The sequence below is a fragment of the Trachypithecus francoisi genome, unplaced genomic scaffold (assembly GCF_009764315.1).
Source record: "Trachypithecus francoisi isolate TF-2019V2 unplaced genomic scaffold, Tfra_2.0 Lachesis_group11, whole genome shotgun sequence".
NCBI lineage: Eukaryota > Metazoa > Chordata > Mammalia > Primates > Cercopithecidae > Trachypithecus > Trachypithecus francoisi.
This window is the reverse complement of record NW_022681456.1, coordinates 66,266,483-66,291,895: the sequence shown is the minus strand read 5'-3', so window position 1 is coordinate 66,291,895 and position 25,413 is coordinate 66,266,483. Positions and strand designations below refer to the sequence as shown.

The following is a 25,413-nucleotide window of genomic DNA, read 5'->3' as shown; positions in this document are numbered from 1 at the left end:
AGGGTAATAATCATTAGCAGTAGTGGCAGCAGTTGGCTTGAAAAAGTAAAAACCTTTCTCAACAGAATATAAAAAATTTTTAAAGGCACTTCAATTTGGTGGTCTTGTTTTAAATTATTTCTTTCTACCACTTGAATGGTATGTATAAATATAGGCTCTAAATGGAATTCCACCATGATATTAAGATAAAAAGCAGAATATAAAGATGAAATTTCAGCCAAACATCTGAAACCTTAGTCTAAATAATACCAAATGTTTATCTGTTTTCTATCACATACAAAAAGTACATAAATAATGAAGTTTTCATTTGTCATGCAGACATTGTTAGAATTATCGAGCTACAACCCAGAGGGAAGGGAAGGAGGTGGGGGCATTTTATTTCACTCCTGTTTTTTTGGAGACATTTGTAAGCAAAAGAAGTAACAGGGTCAGTAACATCTCAAACACAAAGGATGTTTAAATGTACAGAACATCATCAGATGTATGTTTCAGACCTAGTGACAAAATTCAAACAGCACTTCATTGTTAGAAATAGAAGATTATGCAATGCTCAAATCCCAGTTTGATACTCAAGAGATACAAGGATATAGGAAAAAACCAACTGTTGCTTCCTGCTCTCTACTCTGTACTCTTGCAGTCACTCAACACTTCTGACACCAGGTGTGTGGGTGTTTTTCTCACATACCAACCAAAGTAATTCTGCAAGGAATTCTCCTGTGGACACCGGCTGTGTATGTTCTAATTCAATCCAATTATGACATTATCTACCTAGAGATAGCATCAGATACCAGAGGTTAATGGCTCAGTCCCACAGGATTACCCCCCTCTTCAGATGCCAGTCATGAACAAGTTGTGACCTGTGCTTCTGACCCACGGCACCTCCTTGGGTTTGATTAATTTGTTAGAGCAGCTCACAGAACTAAGAAAAATGCTTTACTTATGTTTACTGGTTTATTGATATAGAATATAATATAGGACACAGATGAACAGCCAGGTGGAAGAGATGCGTGGGGTAAGGTTTGGGGGAAGAGGTGGGAGCTTCCATGCCTTCCCCATGCGCACCACCATTAGGGAACCTCCAGGTGTTCAGCTATTTGGAAGCTCTCTGAATCCTGTCCTTTGGGGTTTTTATGGAGACTTTATATGTAGAGATGATTGATTACCATCAGTGGCCACTGCAGATCCACTCAACCTTCAGCCCCTTTCTCTTCCCCAAAGGTTGGGGTGTGGGCTGAAAGTCCTAACCCTCTTATTCTGTTTTGGTCTTTTCAGTGAGCAGGCCCATCCTGAAGTTACCCAGGGGCTGGCAGCTACTGGTCATCTCATTAGCACACAGGGACACTATTATCACTCTGGAGACCTCAGAGGTTCTAGGAGTTGTGTGCCAGGAAACCGGGAGGAAGACCAGAGATATATATCTTATTAGAAACCACAATATCTCAAGAGGTTTAAGATTTAAATGGTTATATTTCACTACATCTATTCAGAAATTTTATCTAGCAAGAATTTAATGTTATAAAGATCAGCAGACAACTAGAGAGAACCAGATTTTGGATTAAGCAGGAACAACTCTCCTCCCTGCCAATTTATTATTCTCTGCCATGAATGAGCACTGGCATTAGAAAGCTAAAGCACAGAACACATACAGAATATTAGTATTCAGTAAATAATCATGATTGCAGTCACCAAGTGCAGACAGTCTGCAGTGGGAGTGTTCCCAGTCTCCTTTAAAATACTGCAGCTGTTACATTAATGGGTGAGGATCCAGGGTAATATCAAGGAACAAAGCTTGTTGAGTTTGATTAGTTTTGGTGGATGTCATCTTCAAAATGCGACTAATTTGATAATACTAGAGCATTTCTGAGGGAAGAAGGAAAACAAGGATAATGTTATGTAAATAGACATTATTATTTTCATCTCTTTGGATGAAACCCTTGACATAAACCATTCTAGAAGCAAAATGAAGCAAGGAAGTGAGAAATGAGTGAAGCAGCCCTTTCAGTCTGTAAATAATTGCATGGTGGGCTGACAGTTCTCGGCCAGAGGCTGTAGAGTGGGCCCAAAGTAGGCTGGCTTCCCCTAGTAATTGTCACAGTAGCTCGCATTTACGGCACATTTAATACATTCCAGGTCCTTCCCCAGCTTTTTCACATGGGTTATATAATTTAATCTTCACTGCCATCCTGCAGAGTAAGCACTATTATCACTGTCATTTTATAGATATGAAAACTGAAGCTTGGGAAAGTTAGGTAATCTCTCAAGGTCACACAGCAAGGAGTGGGACTGGCATTTGGACTCAGGCCTACGGCATCCTCAACCACTACATTCTATTATTTCTAAAAGCTTGCTAGGTAAGAAGGGCCTTATTATTTATAATCCACCAGTGGCCTCATTCTCTAGTTTCAAATCGAGCCTTTTTTTCTAATTCGATGCCTTAGAAATAGTCACTGTCAAGCCAAGACCACTTTTATGCTGTTGTGTTTGAAATACCCTCCTTTCACCTGTCTCCTTTACCACCTCCCCTGGTTCTTAAAGCCAGTCTACACAAAAATTAAATATCTACCTAATTTGTAAACAAGAGGGAAGGATGGGCCTGGAAATGCTTAGAACTAAAATTTGGGTCTTGAACCTTCTGGCAGTATTCTTGCCTTAGTCTAGTGACTTGAAGATGGCCAGTGGACATTAAATGTTCCTGGAGACTTGAATCACTATTAAAGCCCAACTCATCCTTGGCTCAAATGCTTTTATAAAATAAGAACAAAGTTTACTCAAGTAGTAAATAAGGAGTAATGCATTTCAGCACTGAAGTCAGGCTTGATTGTCTCCACTAACCTAGAGAAAGGTTAACAGGAGAGCGTGGATCCAATTTTCCTGCTCCCATTGAGGGAAATAAGGTGGTTTCATCTAGACATTTGATCCTCAACTTTCTACTTTTTAGTAAATAATTTATTTATTCTCATTCTTTGGAAGATGAATTTTTTGAAAACATTGACCTCTTCTATCGCTTTTGGTTGTCTATTGTCTTTGTCCATTTTCTGTTGCTGTAACAGAACACACGACACTAGGTAATTGATTTAAAAAAGAAATTTATGTCTTACAGTTCTGGATGCTGGGAAGTCCAAGGTCAAGGGTCTGCCTCTGGTTGCTTCTGGTGAGGGCATTGTGCTGTGTCATAACTGACAGAAAGCACCACAGAGAGACAAACTGGCTTTTATAACAGACCTACCCTCTGATAACTAACCCAAGCCTATGATAACCCATTAATCCATTAACCCATTAATCCAGTAATCCATGAATGAATTAGTCCATTCATGAGAGCAGAACCCTCACGACCCAATCACTTCTTAAAGGCCCCATTTATTAATACGATTACACTGGGAATTAAGTTTCAGCTTGAATTTTGGAGGGGAAAAACATTCAAACCACAGTAAATGTCTAAATCAGGACATTATATTTTTCATTAATGGTACCTATTACCATCAGAATTACTGAACTTTGTTTGTAGAGAAATTTCAGATGTCCTCAAGATATCTTCAAAGTGGTCACAATTCTGTTAAGAAATTATTAATCAAAGTGCTAGATCACTGAGATTGTAGTTAAGAAATCATTCTAAAAGTTCTGCTACTAAATCTGGTATAATCATTTTTCAGAGAGAATACAAATTTAATAGTATAGTGTGGAACAGTGGAACTCATAACATTCATGTCTGAGTGCTGGGTTAGACCTAGAAGATGTTGAAAAATCTATAGTTTGAGTGGATAGGCACAATGGTGATTCCTATTATTAAAAACGGCCGGGCGCGGTGGCTCAAGCCTGTAATCCCAGCACTTTGGGAGGCCGAGACGGGCGGATCACGAGGTCAGGAGATCGAGACCATCCTGGCTAACACGGTGAAACCCCGTCTCTACTGAAAAAAAAAAAAAAACTAGCCGGGCGAGGTGGCGGGCGCCTGTAGTCCCAGCTACTCGGGAGGCTGAGGCAGGAGAATGGCGTAAACCCGGGAGGCGGAGCTTGCAGTGAGCTGAGATCTGGCCACTGCACTCCAGCCTGGGCGACACAGCGAGACCCCGTCTCAACAACAACAACAAAAAAAAAAAAATAGAAAAAGTGCCGAAAACATCTTTTTGCAATTGGAGTGGTCTTGTTTCCCTTACTATATTCAGCTTCCATAATGAAATTTGTATTTCTGCTTTAGTTTTTGTATCTTGTCCAGATTTTTAATCAAAATATTAGCCAAGTCATGTATTTTCACTGTTTCTTACTATTTAATTAGGTCCAAAGTCTAACCATTTTATTAAGTACAGATGAATTACCAATATGTCTTCATGAACAACTCCTGGGAGATAATGAGCAAGGGAAGATTTCTATTAGGAAGAAGAAATAATTGAACTAGGGAGCTGGATCTATATGTCTATTGCTACGTTTAAAGACTGCCTGGTTCTTTTTGCTTGTTAAAAGTCAATTCAGTAACAGGTTTTTATTGAGCATAAAATATTCTGGGCAAGGTAATGTACTAGATATATTGCAACATAGTGGGAAGGGTAACACCCTAGTTTTAAGGATTTAAGTCACAAGATGAGAAATATGTACATAAAAGTATTATTAAGAATATAAGGTAATTCGAAGCAGATGGAGAATAAGAAAAAAAGAATATGAGGTAAATGAGAAATATGAGTATGAGCAGTAAGTGCTGAAAAAATTCAGAGACTAAGAGTTTGCTTCTGGCTAGAGAGACTTCATGGAGGAGGCAGGATCCAATATGTACTTAGAAGGATGGTGTGGTGGCCAAATTAGTTGCCTAACCAGCATCTATTAACTCTTTTTTTCGTATTTTAGAAACTGTCCCACATACAGCACACTTGTTTCAGGGAAAGCAAACGTCCTCTTACGCCCCAAGGGAGAATCCTAATTAGCCTAATGCCAAGCCAGTGGTTGCAATCATCTCTTCCCTCCCCTCCCTCATGATGCATTCAGGGAACTAGGCTTACGCCAATCAGTAAACGGTAGTTCCTTAGCAATTGGCATTGATCTAGGAATGGGCACAGGAGTGCAGCACACTTGTCTCAGGAAAACCAAACTCCATCCAAGTTTGGGTCCAAGCAGTCTAAGAGAAAAGACATTTATTTCATAATTGGGCATCAGATTTCTACTCTCTCCCACTGGACACAAAAAATATATCCTCAGTTGCCCCAGTTGCTTCTGGTGACCATATTAAGAGCTGGCATGAAGACAAAGCTGACACCTGCAGGAAGGCTGAGGCTGGAGAACAGGGGAGATACAGATGTGGAGCCCGTTCCTGCGGTGCCTGGAGTTGGATCTGCCTCGGGATCGCCTATTGTGTGAAACAACACCTTCTCCAAGAAGTCTCTCCAGATGAGCCAGAAGCAAACTCTTAGTCTCTGAATTCTTTCAGCACTTACTGCTCATACTCATATTTCTCATTTACCTCATATTCTTTTTTTCTTATTCTCCATCTGTTTCGAATTACCTTATATTCTTAATAACACTTTTATGTACATATTTCTCATCTCGTGACTTAAATCCTTAAAATTAGGGTGTTACCCTTCCCACTATGTTGCAATATAGCTAGTACATTCTCTGAATGCTCAAGCCAGTGAGAGAGAGGCTTTCTGTAACTTTCAACCCAAATCATTCTGTCTTCAATAGTAGAGTGGACATAAGCCGGTTGCCCTCTTGGCATTTCTTTCCCTTTTTTCTTGGCAACAGAACCCTGGTTTTATTTTGGAGATCCCTCCTCCACCATTTTGCCGTGTGATTTGAACAGGAGAGATGTTCTTTCAGCTCCAGGTGGCAGTTCTCTGGATGCAGTGATTTATTCAGATATGGACACAGAGAAATAAGGAAAATTTGCCGAGTCTTCTGAAAAGAAGTTTTTGCTCTTTCGCATGGGAGCTGCCATGGTTCTGTGTTCTCCTGGATGGCCCGTGAGCAACGGGAACCTGTGTTAGTTTCCTAGGGCTTTTGTAAGAAATCACCACAAACCGGCTGTCTGCAAACAACAGACGTTTATTCTCTCATAGTTCTCGGCGCTGGAAGTCCAAAATCAATCAAGGAGCTGACAGGTGATGCACCTTCTGAGGTGCCTCTGAGGCTTAAGGGAAGAACTCTTCCTTCCATCTTCCTAGCTTCCGGAATGAAGCTAGAGGTTGATGGCAATCCTTGGTGTTCCCTGGCTTGTGGCTGCCTCAGTCAAATATCTGCCACCGTCCTCACCTGGCCTTCTCCCTCTGTGTCTCTATATCCTCTCTTATTATTATTATTATTCCTCTCTTCCTATAAGAACACCAGCCACTGGACTAGGACCCATCCTGATCCAATATGACCTCATCTTAATGCAATGACACTGCCAAGACCCTATTTCCAAATAAGGTCACATACTCAGGTCCCAGGTGGACAGGAATCTCAGGGGAACACAATTCAACTGAGTGCAGGGTCTAGAACTCTTGCAGCCATTTCTGCTATTCTGAAGGAAGCCAGCCTGAGAACGAAATCAACACACAGAGCCAAGATCATCTCAAAGTAAACGACATCATGAACCTCTGAATCAAACTGTGCCTGAGTGTGTTTTACTTTGGACTTTTAGTTTACTTGAGCCAAGAAATTTCTTTTTGTTTAACCCACTTTGTGTTGGGTTTTCTTTTGCAGTTACAGAAATATTTTAATGAATAAAAGTGGATATAAATTCAGTGAGAGGAGGAAAAGCTCTTGCTGAATAATAGAAAATGGCATGAGAAAAAAATCAAGAGGTTAAAATAAAAGGAGTGTTGAAGAAAAGGTTTGGCTAGAGGAGAGTATTCATTAGTGGAGCAGGGGACATAAAGGTGGATAGGTTAGCTAGTGGTAAGTTTTTGGAGGTCTGTAAATGTCAAGTGAAACAACTTGAACATTTTCTATAAAGCAGATGGTATCTATAAGACAATTTTTGAACAAGGAAGTTGAATCAATTCATGTGCCACTGAAGTGCAGGCTATTTTGGAAGGGGACAGATTAGAAGTATTAATTGCAAGAGGCTAGAATCAGATGAAAATGTGTTGCTCTGATGTTTCCCAATTCAATCAAGCATCCAGCCATAGCCTGTAATGTCCGGACTGGGATTTAGTCTATGCCTATTCCTCTGAACTCATTCCATCCCACTTTCCCACCCTGATCTTCTTCCTGTCCCCAGAAGAGACCACAATTATTCTGCATTTGGGCCTTGCATTGGCTGTTCCCCCTGCCTGAAATGCTTTTTCTTCTTGATCTTTGTATGTCTGGCTCCTTCTTGTCATTCAGTTCTCAGGTCAGCTGTTCACCTCATCAGAGAGGACTTTCCTGACCGGTCAGTCCTGTCCTCTATGATAGATAGAGAGGGACAGTAGCCACCTGTCCCTCTCTATCATACTGCCCTACTTTGATTCTTCGCAGCATTAGCCCCACCTGCTATTTTATTGTTTGTTTGTTTATTTATTTATTTATTTTTAGTTCTTCCTCTCCCCTAACTACAGAGTAACCTTCAGAAGAGTAAGGAACTTGGCAGTCTTTTCATTGCTGTATCCTTAGAACCTAGCAGGAGCTCAGTAAGTACATCTTGTGTAAATGATTAAGAAATACATTTAGCTATGAAGATTTAAAATTGCTGAAATATTGAATAAATACATAAATTTTAGAAGACTAGCAAAATTAAATGATTTTGCCAACTGAGAGATAAATAAAATATTTTAAAAATAAATTTTACTCAAAAAGCAGGCCGGCGTGGAAGAACCAAATTATGTAAGCATTTTTCTCAATGTTCCAAAGAAACAAGGGGAGTTTTTAAAACAACGCTCTTGTCTCTTAAGGCTGTTTCCACCAGAAATGCCTTGGACACAAAGAAAAGCCCTGGGGAGCTTTGAGGGAATGTATTTAAGCCTTTCTGTTTCCATTTTTCCCCAGTGACAGTTTCATTTCAAGACTAGTGTTCTATAACTAGCTCTACGTTTCTAGAGCAGTCTACGTCTCTGAAACGATTTGGAGTAAGACACACTCTCTGTTTTATTGTATCTACAATGGAACCCCTCCTCCCTCTCATTTCTTCTCCAGTAAGTAGAAACTTGTGTGTTATTTGCTTCCACAAAAGGGGTTTTGACCTTAGCATAAAGCTATCCTACCATTAATCATTATCTTCTTTCCCTTGAAATACGCCATGGGGCATTTACCAGCCCATTATGAAAAATCTTTGTCACATAGAATGAAGCCCAAACAAGCCTTAGCAAAGCAATAAACGGGAGCATTCTATGATGCAGAGAACTTTCTAAGGCTGCCTTTCTTTAGTAGTCTCCCAGGCTGCAATTACTTATAATATACTAGTGTGACTTTTTCTGAGATTATAATGAATGAGCTTGTGTATATTACTGATTTGTCTCTTTGGACTGAATTGGCTGGTAAATTACTTGAAGTTGCTTATCCAAGCCATGCAAAAAAATATCAGAGTGTTGACTTGAAGGAATGGGCCAGCCTAGGTGAACTGGGTACTAAATTCAAATGATAAATATAATAACAGCTCAAAAGAGAAAGGCATGATAAGCATCTGAATTCACTGCCAATCAAGTTTCGGAATGAAACTCTAAAGGCTTCATGATTTGGTTTGCTAAAATGTTTGTAGTGAATACTATTTGAAATTACTGGTATGTTGGCTGAGATTTAGAAATCTTTAAGTCAGGCAGAAGCTTTTGTTTTTCTTCCTTGCTCCCTCCCTCCCTCCCTGCCATCCTTCTTTCTCTTAATAGTTTCATTACTTATAATGGCATTTAATCAGGGATGTCTTTTGTGTAAATACCCTTAAGGAAGGCCTCTTTTTAAAAGTAAGAACTTTAAGGGAATTAATGGAGTTATATAATAATGAAATACATTTTATAACCATTTGCATAGTTTAAAATGCTTGACCAGTACCATGCATTATCAAATTAAATAATCTTTCCTTTTTCTTTTTCCTAGAGAATATATAATTCTGTCATAACTACTGTAATTTGTAAAAGTTGTAATGAACCATTTTATATTGGCTAAGATGTATATTGGAAAAGTTAATGTACCACAAACTAAGTATGTGTAAGTTTATCATGAGATGTGTGTGTATTTTAGAAATCTTAGCAAAAATTTTGCATTTAATTGAGCAGTCACACTGGAAAGCTATTAATTTATTTCAGCAATGTTGCCTTTTCCAAAATACTTTTGGGCTGTGTCTTTGTAATTAAGAACTTATAGCATGTTCTTTTGAATATTGTTAATGGCAGATTTTCTTCCATCAAAGACTGATTTGAATGTTGGAAATAGTCAAAATTTATTTGTTCTTAAATCAGTTTTATAAAATAAATGATCAACTTGTGTTATAATCTTTGGAACTATAGACAAAGCAATACAAGAACATGGGATTCTAAAGCTATTTCATTAATTTTCTTGAGTGGTTCAGAGTGCATCTGAAGTCACTTTTCGAATTGCGATAAATATTTCTGCTTCCTATTTGATTGCTGTTTAATTTACTTCTACGCTATAGAGGGAAATGTTTTAGATTCCCAGTAATCGTCTGACTTAATTACTCTTTTGGAGCTCAGGAATCCCTTTACCACTGCAATACAGAAAAGAGCATCTGTAGGTATTCAGGTGTATTTTAAAAGCATCTCATCCCCTATCCCTGCATAACTCAGATTTATGCAACAGTGAGATGAAAAATACAAAATGAAATAGAAACACACTGTTGAACTCCATGTTCCTAAGATAAAAATATGCCTTTTAAATATGCATCTCTGAGTGCTCTACAATGAATAAAGACAAGTTTATAGGGGACCAAGACTCATCATTGGCGAAACAAAAATATAGTGGGAAATGTATGGGTTGCAGGTACAGACACAGGGCAGACTGCACTTGAATGATAATAGGTTCACCAACCACCTCATTACTCCTGACTGTATCAGCACCCTTGATTCATTTATTCAACAAACATACATTGAGCATCTCCTAGGTGCCAGGAGCTGTTCTTAAGGGCTGAGGTTCTGCCATCGAGCCTACCTTTCCCTGTCCTCATGGAGCTGACATTATGGTGGCAAGGACAGACACAATTAATTAATTACATATTTTTAGATATAGTGTAGTTGTGTGTGTGTGTGTGTGTGTGTGTAGAGAGAGAGAGAGAGAGAATAATTTTAAGTAGTTGTAAAAGGTATGCGGAAAAGTTCAGTAGAGAAGGAGATGGAAAGTGATGTGGGCATTATTTTAAAGAGGGTTCTTGGAGACAGCCTCTCTGGGTGAGGTTGGGAGGTATTTGAGGTGAAGCCTGTATGACATTACAGAGCCAGCCTTGCCAATACTGGGAGATAAGCATTCCAGGCAGAAGCAACAAACAGGAAGAGGCTCTGAGGTGGGAGGGGCAACTTGGGGTGATTGAGGACAAGCAAGGAGACCAGGGTGAATGGAGTGGACAGAGCAGGTGGGGGCTGGTGGGAGACAAGGTCTGAGATCACCAAGGGCTCAGACCCTAGGGGGTTTGAAGGCCCTATGAGGACTTGGAATTTTTTTGGAGTACAAAAGGAGGCCATTGGAGAGATTTTAGCCAGAGCAGTGACATAATCCAATTTCATGTTTTTAACGACTCTCCTGTTAAATTTTGCATTTTAAAATAAATCTCTGCATAATAATGATGCTAAAATTCATTGTTTTCCATGTGCCAGGCACTGTGCCAGGCATTTCACATGGATGCTTAGAATAAAATCCAACTCCTCTCCATATCCTCTGTTAGGAGTTGAATTGGGTCTCTCCAAAAAGATCTGTTGAAGTTTGAATCTCCTCTACCTCTGAATGTTGATCTTATTTGGAAATAGGGTCTTTAAAGAGATAATTCATTCAAACAAGGTTAAAATTAGGGTAGATCCAATCCCATATGACTGGTGTCCTTATAACAAAGGGAAATGTGAACATTTGCAGCCATGTGCAGAGGGAAGGCTATGTGAAAAGACACAGGGAGAAGGCCACGTGAGGGTAGAGGATTGGAGTGATCAATCTACAATCCGAGAAACACCAAAGATGACAGGCAAGCCAGCAGAATCTAGGAGAGAGGCTGGGAACACATTGTCCCTCACTGCCCTCAGAAGGAACCACCTTGGTTCTGACGCCTTGGTTTCAGACTTCTAACCTCCGGCACTGTGAGAATAAATTTCTATTATTTTAAGCCACCTAGTTTGTGGTATTTTCTCATGGCAAAACCCTACAGCCTCTTTCTCCCTAGCCCGTTAGGGTGAGTCTCACTGTTCTCTTCTATACATGCCTTCAAGCCCTCTGCTTGGAGCAAAAGCCCCAGTGTTCACCCATGGCCAGCTCCTTCCTGTCCTTCAGGTCCCAGGTCAAACAGCACCTAGTCTCCTGATCTAAATAAGCACCCCATTCCTACTCCTGGGCATGCTACCCCTCTACTGAAGGACTCCTAACACAGTCCCCATTTTAGTTACTTTTTTCATAATACGCCCACTACCTGAAACAATCCGGTTAGTTTATTTTTTTATTTGTTTACTGTCTGTCCCTCATCTGCTCCTGTTCTCTTCCCCACCTAGACAGTCAGGTAAAAGAGCAGGAAGTTTGCCTTCTTCAACACAGAAATCCCAGCGCCTGTAAAATATCCTGGTACATAGTAGGCACTTAATAAATATTGATTGAACGAATGTATAATCCAGATTCTAGTTACTCTGAGGTTTAATAGAAATTGGTGGAAGCCCCTCTCTCACATCTTGAGGAAATACCCAGGATCCTCCTTAGATTTCTACGATTTTCTAGGGATTCACCTTCCGTGGGACCCTTCGGCCTGAATCTCTGTCTCACCCACACCTTGTCTCCGTGGCTGGTGCCTTCTGTGTACTCTGCACCCACCCAGATGGGGGCACGCGGCCCCTTTCCTTGATTTCCCTCTCAAGCCACTCTGCATGAATGTGTGTGTGTGTGTGCACTAGACTTTTCTGAAGCTTTGGAGTAACAGAGGGAGTCTACATCACAGAGAAACAGAAAACCTAACATCAGACAGTAGACATTGTTATTCTTTGTGAAATTATTTGGCCTCCTCACCCTTGAGAAAGTCTTCTCTGGGTGCCTTTCTTCTGAGGCTCCCAAGCCACGCAGCTTTCTTCCCTACTCCCTTTACCCTCTTTCGTCTCCTCCCTTCACTGTTTTCTTCCGAGTCCTGCTTATGTATGGTGCAGAGAAGTTGATCATTTTCGTTATTTTTCTTGCATTATTCCAGCCCTTGGCCCCAAGTCCCTTGATGCATATCATTTTCCTACACCGGATAGTTCTGTCTGGTAGTATGACTCTGGTGCCAGCTGGAAAAATTATTTTTAATTTTACTACATTTCAAACAATTCTCTCCTTTTACTGCCACAATAACAACCCAATGGAGTATATCCTACTAATATCTCCATTACTTATGAAGAGAACGCGAATGGTTAGAAATTTTAAGTAATTTGATAAACATCAAATGACAGTGTTAAGACTTGAACCAAAATCCTGGGCTTGTAACATGAATAATGAATACTATATATGTATATAAAATATAAACTTTATGCAATTATAATTGCATATATTATATATATACACACATACATATGAATATATATTTTAATAAACTGTCAAAATATGTATACAATTCATCCAAAATATAATTCAGTTTATCTCAATTGTTACTTCTTTTGTCTTTATAGAGTTATGTTAAAACAACCTCTTCAGGTTTTTTTATTTGTTTGTTTGTTTTTGAGATGGAGTCTCACTCTGTTGCCCAGGCTGGAGTGCAGTGGTATGATCTTGGCTCACTGCAACCTCTGCCTCCCAGTTCAAGCAACTCTCCTGTTTCAGCCTCTGAGTAGCTGTAATCATAGACATGCACCAATATGCCTGGCTAATTTTTGTCTTTTCAGTAGAGATGAGATTTCGCCATATTGTCCAGGCTGGTCTCAAACTGCTGACATCAAGTGATCTGCCCACCTTGGCCTCCCAATGTGCGGGGATTACAGGCATGAACCACCGCACCTGGCTGTCTTCAGGTATTTTTAAGGGACCTCGGAGACTCTAATTACATTATCCTGGTACCAAGATTCATGGGACCAGAAAGGCCTGAAGAATATGGGCTCTGGAATTAGACATACCTGGCTCGAATACATGTCTGGCCCTGGCACTACGTAGCTATGTGAACTTGGGCAAGCCTCTTAACCCTGAGCCTCAGTTTCTGCATCTATAAAATGGGAATAATAGCAGTATCTATATCATAGTGTTGTTTAGAGGATTAAATAATACTGCATGTAAGGTGCTGGAAGGTGTGTGGTAATATTTGTGAAATGGCACCGTATGCATATAACATACGCAACCTTAGCTAGCAACTCTGAAATAAAAAGTGAAAAACCAGGCTGAGCGCGGCAGCTCATACCTGTAATCCCAGCACTTTGGGAGGCCGAGGTCAGGGGATTACGAGATCAGGAGTTCCAGACCAGCCTCACCAATATGGTGAAACCCTGTCTCTACTAAAACAAATACAAAAATTAGCCAGGTATAGTGGCGCACGCCTGTAGTCCCAGTTACTTGGAAGGCTGAGGCGGGAGAATCGTTTGAACACGGGAGGCGGAGATTGCAGTGAGCCAAGATTGAGCCTGGGTGACAGAGCAAGACTCTATCTCAAAAAAAAAAAAAAAAAAAATTGTTGTAGTGTTGGCAAGAATATATCTTTAAGAGAAGCAAATCAAGATCAAATTCAGAAAAGTTTGCTTTGCAGACTTGTATATAAAAAAAACACCTAGCCTCTCCCTAAGTTATCACTTTCTCTTATGAGCTACAGCTTCACAATGTTACTTAGCAAAAGCCTCAAATTCATTGACCCCAGTCACAGGCAGAGTCATCACAAGTGATACTTTGGGAATAGAAATTTCATTTAAAAGGGAGTAAGCTTTCATATTTAGGAATCGAGGTCACCAAGATACTGAAAATTATCTTTAATTTATATGAAATTTACTTATATTTTCATAGGCAAACTGCAATCATGGTATACACAATTCATAGTTTTATGAAGACATGGGTTAGAAATTCTTACAGAGAGTTAATCCTTCTTGCATTAAAAACTTTTTAAATATGTGAATCATGGAATTATTTATATTTTACTTTTTTTTGAGATGGAACCTCACACTGTTGCCTGGGCTGGAATGAATGGTGTGATCTCGGCTCACTGCAACCTCGGCCTCCCAGCTTTAAGCAAATCTCTTGCCTCAGCCTCCCAAGTAGCTGGGATTACAGGCACCCACCACCACGTCCGGCTAATTTTTTGTATTTTTAGTAGAGACTGGGTTTCACTATGTTGGCCAGGCTGGTCTCGAACTCCTGACCTCGGGATCCACCCGCCTCGGCCTCCCAGAGTGCTGGGATTATAGGCATAAGCCACCATGCCCAGTCTATATTTTACTTTTTAATATCATATCCTGTACTAGAAATATCAATGTAAACATGTTACTTCCTGTGAAATGTAAAAAATACTTGGGAAATGATTTGATAGGAAATAAATGAGATCTGGGAGCTGAAAAATGTTTTAACAAATTCAGATTCTTTCAAGATATAATTGTGTTTAAGTCGGATTACCAACAACTTGCGGTGTTTAAAGTTAGTGGGTGAGAAGTTAAGCAGTCCCTAGGTTACTGACACATCTGAAATTAACCTTTATTTAAAACCAGGATTTAGCAAAAATGACTGGTAAAGATCTCCTTCTATTTTTCTGGTTCCCACTGTGGAGAACGTGCCAAGAAACAATAGAGGGGAGGAAAATGGATGAGTCTGGGGCAGCCCTGGCACCACGGGGGTGATGCATTGTTCATTCAGTACATGGGAAAGCAAGCATATGGTAGAAGGTACTTTATAAATCTGAAAGAATTTTTTGTTACTTGTTACTATTATTTGTATTATAGTACCATGAATGAGTCTCTATTTCTCAGAGCAGATTTTTAAAAAGCAGGCTTAAACTCCAGTGAGTGTAAGTTAGGAAAAAACCAAGCATGGATTTTTGTTTTCTTTAAACATAAATGGTTGTTTAAACAATATGCAAGTTGACGGTAACCTCAGAAACATAATCTTTGAAAGTCTTCAAAAGGTGAGTCTGGGATGTCTGAACTGCATGCCTTGCTGAAGAACAGAGGCCAACTTTGCATGGTGTCAGGATCTTGTTTTGCTTAAAATCATGCAACTCTCTCAGAATCGAGCTATTTGCCTAGAATGCTAAAACGCTAGAAGCATATGAAGCACCATTTTACATGTTTTATAGAAGAATCGTCATTTTGAAAGATGTCTTCAAAACCTGAATCATCCACTAACAATGCTCAGGAGACCCTCTGTGGCAGTCGATTGTACTTTCTGCACCAAGAGATGAAAATGTGCAGATACTGGAAAGCCCTGGCTCCTCATCTGCAATGAAGAAGATATACTGTACACAGACACCCATATACCACTGGAAATGGATAGGATGTGTCATCCCTCAGCTCTGTATGTTTTCTTTAAAAATTCTTATTGTTTCATTAATTCAACAAATATGTATTCATCAATGACCATGTGTAAGACTGAGTTAGGAACTGTAGGAAACACAAGGGAATCGGTTATGGACCCCTTTCTTCAACAGCTTAGAGCAGGGGTCCCCAATCCCTCGGCTGTGGACGGGTGCAGGTCTGTGGCCTGTTAGGAACTGGGGCTCACAGCAGGAGGTGAGCTGTGGGCAAGCGAGCAAAGCTTCATCTGTATTTACAGCTGCTCCCTATGGCTTGCATTACCACTTGAGCTCTGCCTCCTGTCAGATCAGCGGTGGCATTAGATTCTCATAGAAGCATGAACCCTATTGTAAAGTGTGCATACAGGGGTTCTAGATTGCATGCTCCTTATGATAATCGAGCACCCGATGATCTGCCATCGTCTCCCATTACCCCCAGATGGGACCATCTCGTTGCAGAAAAACAAGCTCAGGAGTCTCACTGAGTCTACATTGTGGTGAGTTGTATAATTATTTCATTACATATTACAATGTAATAATAATGGAAATAAAATGCACAATACATGTGATACACTTGAATCATCCCCAAACCATCTCCTGCTTCCTGGTCTGTGGAAAGATTGTCTTGATGAAACTGGTCCCTGGGTCCAAAATGTTGGGGACTGCTGACCTAGAGTCTGGTCCAGGGTTTCTCAACCTCACCCTGTTGTCATTTCTTTGTTGTGGGGGCTTCTGTGCATTGTAGGATCTTTAGCAGCAACCCTTGCCTCTACCTACCAGATGCCAGTACCCCTGTCTTGAGTTATAGCAACCAAAACCATCTTCAACTAAAGATTCCCTGGAGGACAAAATTGTCTCTATTTGACAACCACTGGTCTTTTACAAATGATAAAGCATATGCACACTTAACACAAAGACAGCAAATGATGACTGACAAGAAAGAAATACAGATAAACAAACACTATAGACATTCACAGGAGGCAATAATCACTTTCAGCTGAAGGCTTCCTGGATAAGGAAATATTTACATTAGGCCTTGAGGAATTCCCAGGATTTAGAAATGCAATGAAGAGAAGGGTGTTCTAGGTGGAAGAAACAGCAGATACAAGGAATTGAGGTACACATGGAGTAGTTAGCAGTTTTGTTGGAAATCACATCAGATGGGCTCTTGGGGCAGATCCTGGAGGATCAGATCCTCTGATTAAGGAGGTTATGTTCTGCAGTGATGGAGACACAGCACAGTGCCTTAGTTCTGATTGGGACAATCCCCTATGGGTAAACTGTGGGTAAGATGTATTGGAGGTGAGAGTAGGATACTGAGAGCTTGATGACAGAGTTGCCATGGACAGTGGATTAGAGAGAGGAGTCTAAGGAGACATTGTGAGTGTCAAGGCTAGGAGAATATGGACCTTAGAAACATTTCAAAGTAAACTCAAAAAGACTAGGAGTAAAAATGAAAGAGGAATCAAATACGACCTATCTGTTTGAAGCTTGGAGGTATTATTAATAGAAATGGAAACTGTTGGAGAAAAGCAAAGTTAAGATTAGAGGGAGATAAATTCACCTGGGTCATGCTCAATTTGAGATGCCAGCAGGATATAGTGGTGAATATATCGAGGGCGTTGGAAAACCCATTTCTGAGGTTTGGGAGGGACATCAGAGCAAGGGGAGGATTTTGGAACAATAGGCTGCCATGGCTGTTTCCTCCTCTCTCTGTCACTATTTCTTACTTTATTTTTCTAGCTCTTCTTTCTTTTCCTTCCTCTGAATCTGTTGTTGTTACTTGTTACTTCTCTTTCTCTATTATTCTTTGAATAATAGTAATAACAATCACAGCTGTCATTAGGTAAGCAACAATTACATTTCAGGCAAGGAATGGTTGTTTCCTGATGTCTTTTTCCTTCCTCCCACCAATGTGTTCCTTCAGCTCACCTCCAGCCAGCCCATCAGCCTCTTTTATTCCTAGAAAATACCTTACTTGTATTGCTAGTCTCATTTAACCTTTATGTAACTATCAGGTAAGGTAAAACTTATTATTTCCATTTTCAGATAAGAAAATAAAGGCCCAAATATATTAGATTGGTTCCCATGGACCTGACTGGTAGGTGACACAGACAATATTCACACACTGATCACACACAGATTATTCTCTTTCCACTAGAACAGCTATGGGTAAATTACTGCCTGTGGGTCAAATCAGCCCCCCTCACCTGCTATTCTATAGCCTATGAGCTAATAAGGGTTTTTACAGAAAAGAATCAAATAATAAATAATAATGTTTTGTGACATGGGAAAATTACACGAAATTCAAATTTGTGTCCACTAAAGAAGTTTTACTGGGATACAGTCACACTCATTTGTTTGTGTATTGGCTGTGGCTGCTCTTGCCCTACAATGGCAGGACTGACTAGATGTGACAGAAATTCTGTCTCGCAAAACCAAAAATATGACCGGGCGCGGTGGCTCACGCCTGTAATTCCAGCACCTTGAGAGCCCGAGGCGGGCAGATCACGAGGTCAGGAGATCGAGATCACCCTGGCTAACACGGTGAAACCCTGTCTCTACTAAAAATACAAAAAAATTAGCCGGGCGTGGTGGCGGGCTCCTGTAGTCCCAGCTACTTGTGAGGCTGAGGCAGGAGAATGGGGTGAACCCTGGAGGCGGAGCTTGCAGTGAGCCGAGATTGCGCCACTGCACGCCAGCCTGGGCGACAGAACGAGACTCTGTCTCAAAAAACAAAAACAAAAACAAAACAAAACAAAACAAAACCCAAAAATATTTACTCCCTGGTCCTCTGCAGAAAAAGTTCGCCATTCCCTGCTGTGTGCTCCTTCTGGGCACATCATTGAATCTATGGATTCATCTATCGCCTCTGTGCACAAACTCTCATGCTGGAATGAAACAGAAGAAAGAGGGGAAATGGCACCCTCCCCCACACCAAGTTATTATAGTCCCACCAACAAAATCCCAACAACTCAGACAGGGAACACATTACATCTGTCAAAAAAGTGGCAGAATCTGAAGCATGGTAGTCAATGGAACCGGCCACAGTCATTGTGACACACAGTTTATCAGTGTGCCTTTTTCTTTTCCTGAGGTAGTACAAACACCGTAGATATTTTTCAAGATGCAAAATAAAAACCTGTAAAATCTGTGATGACTGAGAAAATAAATCTTATTTCAATAAAGCTGGAGGGATTAGCAGATGCCTTGAGTGCCCCCACACTCAAAGCACAGTGTGTGGTATGAACTCAATAAATATTTGCTGAAAAACGAATGTACGAAAGCAGAAAGGAGGGGTAACCCAATACAAAAATCAGCATAAGGGAAAAGAATATTTAGGAGGTAAAACCCTGTATCAGACCATTCTTGCATTGCTGTAAAGATTGAGATTGAGTAACTTATAAAGAAAAGAGGTTTAAGTGGCTCACAGTTCTGCAGGCTGCATAGAAAGCATGGTGCCAGCATATGCTTGGTTTCTAGGGGAGCCTCAGGAAGCCTACAGTCATGGGGGAAGGTGAAGCAGGAGCAGGCACTTCATATGGCAAAAGCAGGAGAGAGGGAGAGAGAGAGAGAGAGGAGTATAGAGGGGTAAGTGCCACACCCTTTAAATGACCAGATCTCATGAGAACTCACTATCATAAAGACAGCACCACACTGTGAGGGATCCACCCCAGTAATCCAAACACCTTCTACAAGGCTCCAACTCCAACACTGAGAATTACATTTTTTTTCTTTTTTTTTTTTTTGAGACAGAGTCTCGCTCTGTCGCCCAGACTGGAGTGCAGTGGCTCGATGTCGGCTCACTGCAACCTCCACCTCCCAGGTTCAAGAGGGAATGACATTTTAACATGAGATTTGGGAGTGATGACTAATACCCAAACTGTATCAAACCCTATACCTGAGACCTTCCTTTTCTAAGAATAAAGAAGGTCAGTGAGCTGGAGATAAACCAAAGGTACATGTTGGTGGAGAGGAGGGAGAAGGACAGGCAGGCAGGGGGCAATGACAAGCTCCAATATTCCAAGAACACTCATGTTTCAGAGTCTTTTAAAGCTTGCCTCCCAGGTGCTGAGCTTGCCTCTGAGTACAGCTTCTAATTTTCCATTTATTTTTCCTTCTTTCATCTTCCTTCACAGAAGAGAATTTGTTCACATTTTTTTTGCAAATGAGATGACAGAATGCAATGCATATTCCAATGGCATACGTGAAGAGTTTTAGATCCTCTCTAGTTTTAGAATCATGTGTAAGCTGTTTTAGGGCCTATACATATTTGCTTCAGAAATGTATCATAAACATTAATTGATAGTTTTCTATTTCATTATTGCTTTTGGAGAATTTGCTACCCAGTTTAATAACTGAAATTCTCTAATATAATTACTTAGTTATGGTTAATTTTCTTAACCAAAATTTTCATCTTTTGGCAGGATTCACTTTAAAAAAAGATATAATCAATTCATTGTCATGTTCTTAAAGATTGGGTGCCCAGCCAGCCTTTGTGAGGCAGAACAGACTGGAATCTTTTCCACCTGTACATCTTGACAAAGTTTTCCTCAAGTATATCTTCTTTCCTTCTTCTTAATCTATTATCTTTCTTTTCCTATGGCCCTTCTCTGTCTGTTTCTCTTTACTCTGTTTTCTTTATGTCCTTAATGCAGGGACAATGCTATTCATCTCTACATCCCTCACATAGTAGTTGCTCAATAAATGCTTGATATAGTGATGGATGCTTTTGTTCTCCCTTTTTGTCCTCTTTCATCCATCTCCTTCCTCACACTCCTCCTGTTTTGCTCAGAGGGAATAATATACACTTACTAAGTCATAACCTTAGTCCCTTATATGATTCTGCTTTGCAGAAGAACTTTGTGCCCATCTGGTACCCATCTGGTTAGTGTCATCTTTTGGTCACACCAATCTTTACCCTGAGGATACTCAACTTCCCTAGTTTCTAGCCCTAACCCAACACTTCCCAAAGTATGTTCTGTGGAACACATTAATGAATATTAATTTGTCTAATGTAAAAAATAATTAATGATCAAATTAGAGAAATATGTTGTAAAACATTCACATTGTTTGAAGTGAGATTTTTCAAGGCTTTCAATAGGCGAATGAGCAATGAGAATCTTTAAGAGTAGGGATATAATGCAGTACTTTTTAAATGTCTGACCAAAGAATATCTCTCCCTCTTCCCCCAACCCAGAACTTCTCAATGGATACAATTTGCAAAATGCAAAATGTTTGTCCTCCTCACTTAGGATACAGACATCTGCTGGACTAAGTCTATCCCCTGCCAGGAAAAGGGACTGAAATTGACATTGAAATTCAATAAGGGAATTAATATTTATTGAGAATCTCTTCCATTGCAGACACTATGCTAGGGACTTTGATAATATTAATAAGAATAATTATAACAACAAAAATATACATTGACATATTTTTCTCATTTAGTACATATCCTTCTATTAATACTATGAGGCTGATATTATTGTCATTTTATAGATAGTGAAACCGTAGCTCAGTTGGTTAACCTAGCCACGGTCAACTAGTAAGTAGATGGCAGACCCAGCATTCCAGCCTACATTTGTTTGAAACTAAAGTCAGAACACTTTCCTTTCCACTTGGCTGCTTGAGCAACCGTGGCAACCATCAGCGAACCTATCTCATATGTAACAGTAAAAATAGGCACAAACACAATAATTTTTTAAAATTAAAATTTATTTATTTTAGAGATAGAGTCTCACTTTGTTGCCCGGGCTAGAGTGCAGTGGCTCGATTTTAGTTCACTCTAACCTTGAACTCCTGTGCCCAACTGATCTTCTCACCTCAGCCTTCTGAATAACTGGGACCACAGTTATTCAGAACTGGTCCCACCATTCAGAACTGGTCCCACCATGCCCAGCTAATTTTTAAAAGTTTTTGTAGAGATTGGGGGGATGGGAAGGCAGAGGGTGGAGCTGGCTATGTTACCCAGGCTGGTCTTGAACTCTGGCCTCAAGTGATCCTCCCATCTCCAACTCCCAAAGCACTGAGATTACAGGCATGAGCCACCACATCTGGCAAAAACATGATATTTAAAAAGTTTTAGATGAATTTTGCATAAGGAATTAAGAGAACCAGGCAAGACTACAGGGTATCGTTGTGCAGACTGTATACTGCACCATTCGAGGGGATGCCATGTGACTGGTATCCCCTAAAATAAAGTGCTGTCTTCAACGTCAGCAGCCATATGTGCAGCTCTGAAACAGGAACAGATTGGGAAAGGTAGTCAGGTGCCATAGTACTTTGAGTTTTCAGATGCAAATATAAATTTTGAGCAAGAAATTAGGACAGAATGGTAACCAGTTTTAGGAAAATAACATATGTAAAAACTCACCTTGAAACAGGTAATCAAAACTTGCACATAGTACAGTAATGGCAAGAGAGGACTGATACATCCTGATAAACCAACAGTTTGGAGTCACTTTTTATTACATTCATAATGATTATGTTCCTAATATCTTTGGATTCACTCTCCTCCCTTTTTTTCTTTTTCCTTTTTTCTTTTTACCATCTTCTGTCTTTTCTAGATGTTTCATTCGAACTGCTATGCTCCTCCATTGGTGGCTGAGCCAGTCCTGACCAGGGAAGGAAGGGTGATCAGTAGCCTCATACACAGCAGCTGGTAGAGTCTGAAGGTCACATTTTGGCCTTCCACCCAGTGTCCAATGTGCTGGGGATTAGCCTCTGAATCACAGCCTTTCCCTTCTCCTGCCATGTTGACCCAGCCATACAAGGGGCTTTCTCTGCCCAGCACACAAGTTCTTTGCTGTGACTGGTATTCTGCTGTGAAAACCAGATTACTTATTAGATTTTATCTTCAGTGAACCTTTGCCTAACTTCTGCATAGGACTGGAATATGATCTGCATACCTTTCATTACTGGCCAAGATTTTCATTGTGCATATTGGAAATCATACAGACTTTGGTGTCAGATACTCAGAGGAACTCAGTCCAGCCTTATCAATTACTGTCTGTGTCACCTAAGACAAATTGCTCAACTTTGCTGGACTTTACCCTTCTCATCTATGAAAGGGCATATTAAGGAATGGCTCACATGAAGGATATCATCTATATGGGTTTTTATTACTCCTTCCTTGTTTTTCTGAGGAGGTCCCATGAAGTAGATATTGGTTAGAATGTTTTCAGTTGCAGGGAAATGATGACTCAATTCAAAGTAATTTAAACAGAGAGGATATTTCTTGGCTCATACAAAACAAAATCCAGAGGTAGGACAGCCACAAATCTTGTTGATCCTCCTGTTTAATTATGTCATCAACAAACAGGGGTCCTTCTGTCTCTCCACACAACAATCCACAAGAAAGGCTTCATCCTAAGGTAAATGCTCTACTTAGTAGTATGGTGGCTTTGAGTAACAATCAGTATCATGCGCTTCTCTGTTCACTTCTGGAGGGAAAATCAACATTTCTCACTGATCTTTGGAGCCCAAGTTCTTCCCGTTCATTTCCTTGGACCAATTTAAGTCATATGCTCTTCTTGAGTCAATAATTTTAGTAGGGAAAGGCTGGATGCTGACTGGTCTAAGTTCCCGAACCACCACTGGTTAAAGAATCACCATGATTGACTAAGACCAGTAAAAACCAGTCCTAAGTTTATTGCAGGTATCTAATGTGGAAGGGGTGGGGCGAATGTTGAAGAATCAGACTGTACAGGGTGAAATGCTTGAGCTTTGGTTTATATCCCTACTTGGCAAGTACCAGTGGGGTTACAATTTCTGAACTGCAATTTATCCATCTAGAAATGGGGGATAAAAATAGTACCTCTCTCACTGGGTAGCTTCACAAGATTCGTGACACCCTTAGCCCAGAGCCCAGCAAATTGTTTACACATTCTAGGTGTTATTCTTTCTTTATATGCCTAGAAATGTGGTGCCACTTGCTATATTTGGTTGTTACTCGATTCCTGATTTCTACCATGGACTCCTCTGTACCGGGGTTGCTGAATTCTATCTGAACATTTCATGCCCTCTCTACATTGTACCTCTGACAGTTCAGCTGCTCAGGAAGGGTTGACTGGATTAGTCCCTTCTTTCTTTCAGTACTGCCCCATCAAATCTAGACTTAAAACTCTTAAGTCCTCCTCGGTGACACAGGGTATTGAGGTCCCAGCTTGCTTTGTGCCAGAGTGTGATGGTTGGTTTTGAGTATCAACTTGGCCAGATTAAGAGGCACCCAAATAGCTGGCAAAACATTATTTATTCTCACTACTTCACTAGGCACTAGACTTGTTCCTCTTATGGAACAAAGCTTCTTTGCTTTGATAGCAAAGCCAGGTGACTTGGAGTTTGATGAGAATGATTGGGCTACCTAAGGTGTGAGGATGCTTGCAGAGATTGGCATGTAAGTCAGTGGACTGAGTGGAGAATATTCACCTTCAATGTGGGTAGGCACTCTCCAGTTTGCTGAGGGCCTAGATGGAACAAAATGGGAGAGGAAGGATGACTTCTTGCTCTCTCTTCCAGAGCCAGGATGCCATCTTCTCCTGCCCATGGAGGTTAGACTCCAGATTCTCCCGTCTTTGGACCCCAGCACTCACACCAGTGGACCCTTGGGCTCTTGGACCTATGGCCTTGAACTGAGATTTACACCATTGTCTTCCTTGCTTCTAAGGCCTTCAGACTTGGACTGAGCACGCTGCTGGTTCCCTCGTTCTTCAGCTCACCGACAGTCTATCATGGGACTTCTCAGCCTCCATAATCAAGAGAACTAATTCCCCTAATAAATTCATTTTCCTCTCTGTCTCTCTCTCTACATATATACATATTCTATTGGTTCTGTGTCTGTGGCAAACCCTGACTAAATCACAGAGCAAACTCATATTTTGATAATTTTCTTGGTAAGCAAGTAATGATAAGTAATGATCATGAACAACTAACTTGGCAACCAGGGACCTCTATCTATGCCAGCACTAAATGTCTCCTATTGTTCTCATTGCTAAGATGCCTACTACCCACAAGGGAATATTTGCCTGTGACACCTGCTTTTGGGCTAGACCTACTTTATTCATATCCGAAACAGTATCATTATTGCATTGCTTAGAGTCTTGTTTCTTCTTGGAGATAGTGTTGTCAAATATTACACATCCTCACCTGTTTTTAAATTCCCATGGGTTGTACCACTTCTTAAATAGAGTCTTCCTCTTTTGCTGTGTCACTGTTATCTTGAAATATCAAACATATTTGACATTATTTTTTCCATTTACTTTCTTTACAGCATGCACATTTTTTTAGTCTAGCCAGTTATATTCTGAAAGATGTAGTGAATTCCATAGGTTTGTTATGTTCTCATATTTTACTTTCTAATCCTTTGTTTCTCTTTCTTGGTCCTCCCCATGGTAGCTTGGAAGTGGCACACAACTGCAGTCCTTTAAAAAAGTAGACTATGCGGCCGGGCGCGGTGGCTCAAGCCTGTAATCCCAGCACTTTGGGAGGCCGAGACGGGCGGATCACGAGGTCAGGAGATCGAGACCATCCTGGCTAACACGGTGAAACCCTGTCTCTACCAAAAAAAAAAAAAATACAAAAACTAGCCGGGCGAGGTGGCGGGCGCCTGTAGTCCCAGCTACTCGGGAGGCTGAGGCAGGAGAATGGCGTAAACCCGGGAGGCGGAGCTTGCAGTGAGCTGAGATCCGGCCACTGCACTCCAGCCTGGGCGACAGAGCGAGACTCCGCCTCAAAGAAAAAAAAAAAAAAAAGTAGACTATGCTTGTGGTGGTGAATAGCTCATGACAATGGCTGTTGGCTGTCCAAACCATTCTAAAAGGATATGGTGTCTAGTCTCTTGTGAAAATCCAGGGAGACCCAAAGGCTACAGTGGCAGTTTCAAGCTGGCATATGGA

The 25,413-nt window shown here is 40.6% G+C and overlaps 1 long non-coding RNA gene across 1 annotated transcript in view; it reads left to right on the top strand.

The window, feature by feature from the left end:
• The window catches only part of LOC117089789, a 72,422-nt gene extending 47,468 nt beyond the window's left edge, over positions 1-24,954 (top strand). Inside the window, exons 4-6 of the long non-coding RNA XR_004439754.1 lie at positions 7,933-8,078; positions 15,305-15,522; positions 24,038-24,954. This is a non-coding gene — a long non-coding RNA (uncharacterized LOC117089789). The remainder of the gene's footprint in view (positions 1-7,932; positions 8,079-15,304; positions 15,523-24,037) is intronic.
• The last annotated feature ends 459 nt before the right edge of the window (positions 24,955-25,413 follow it).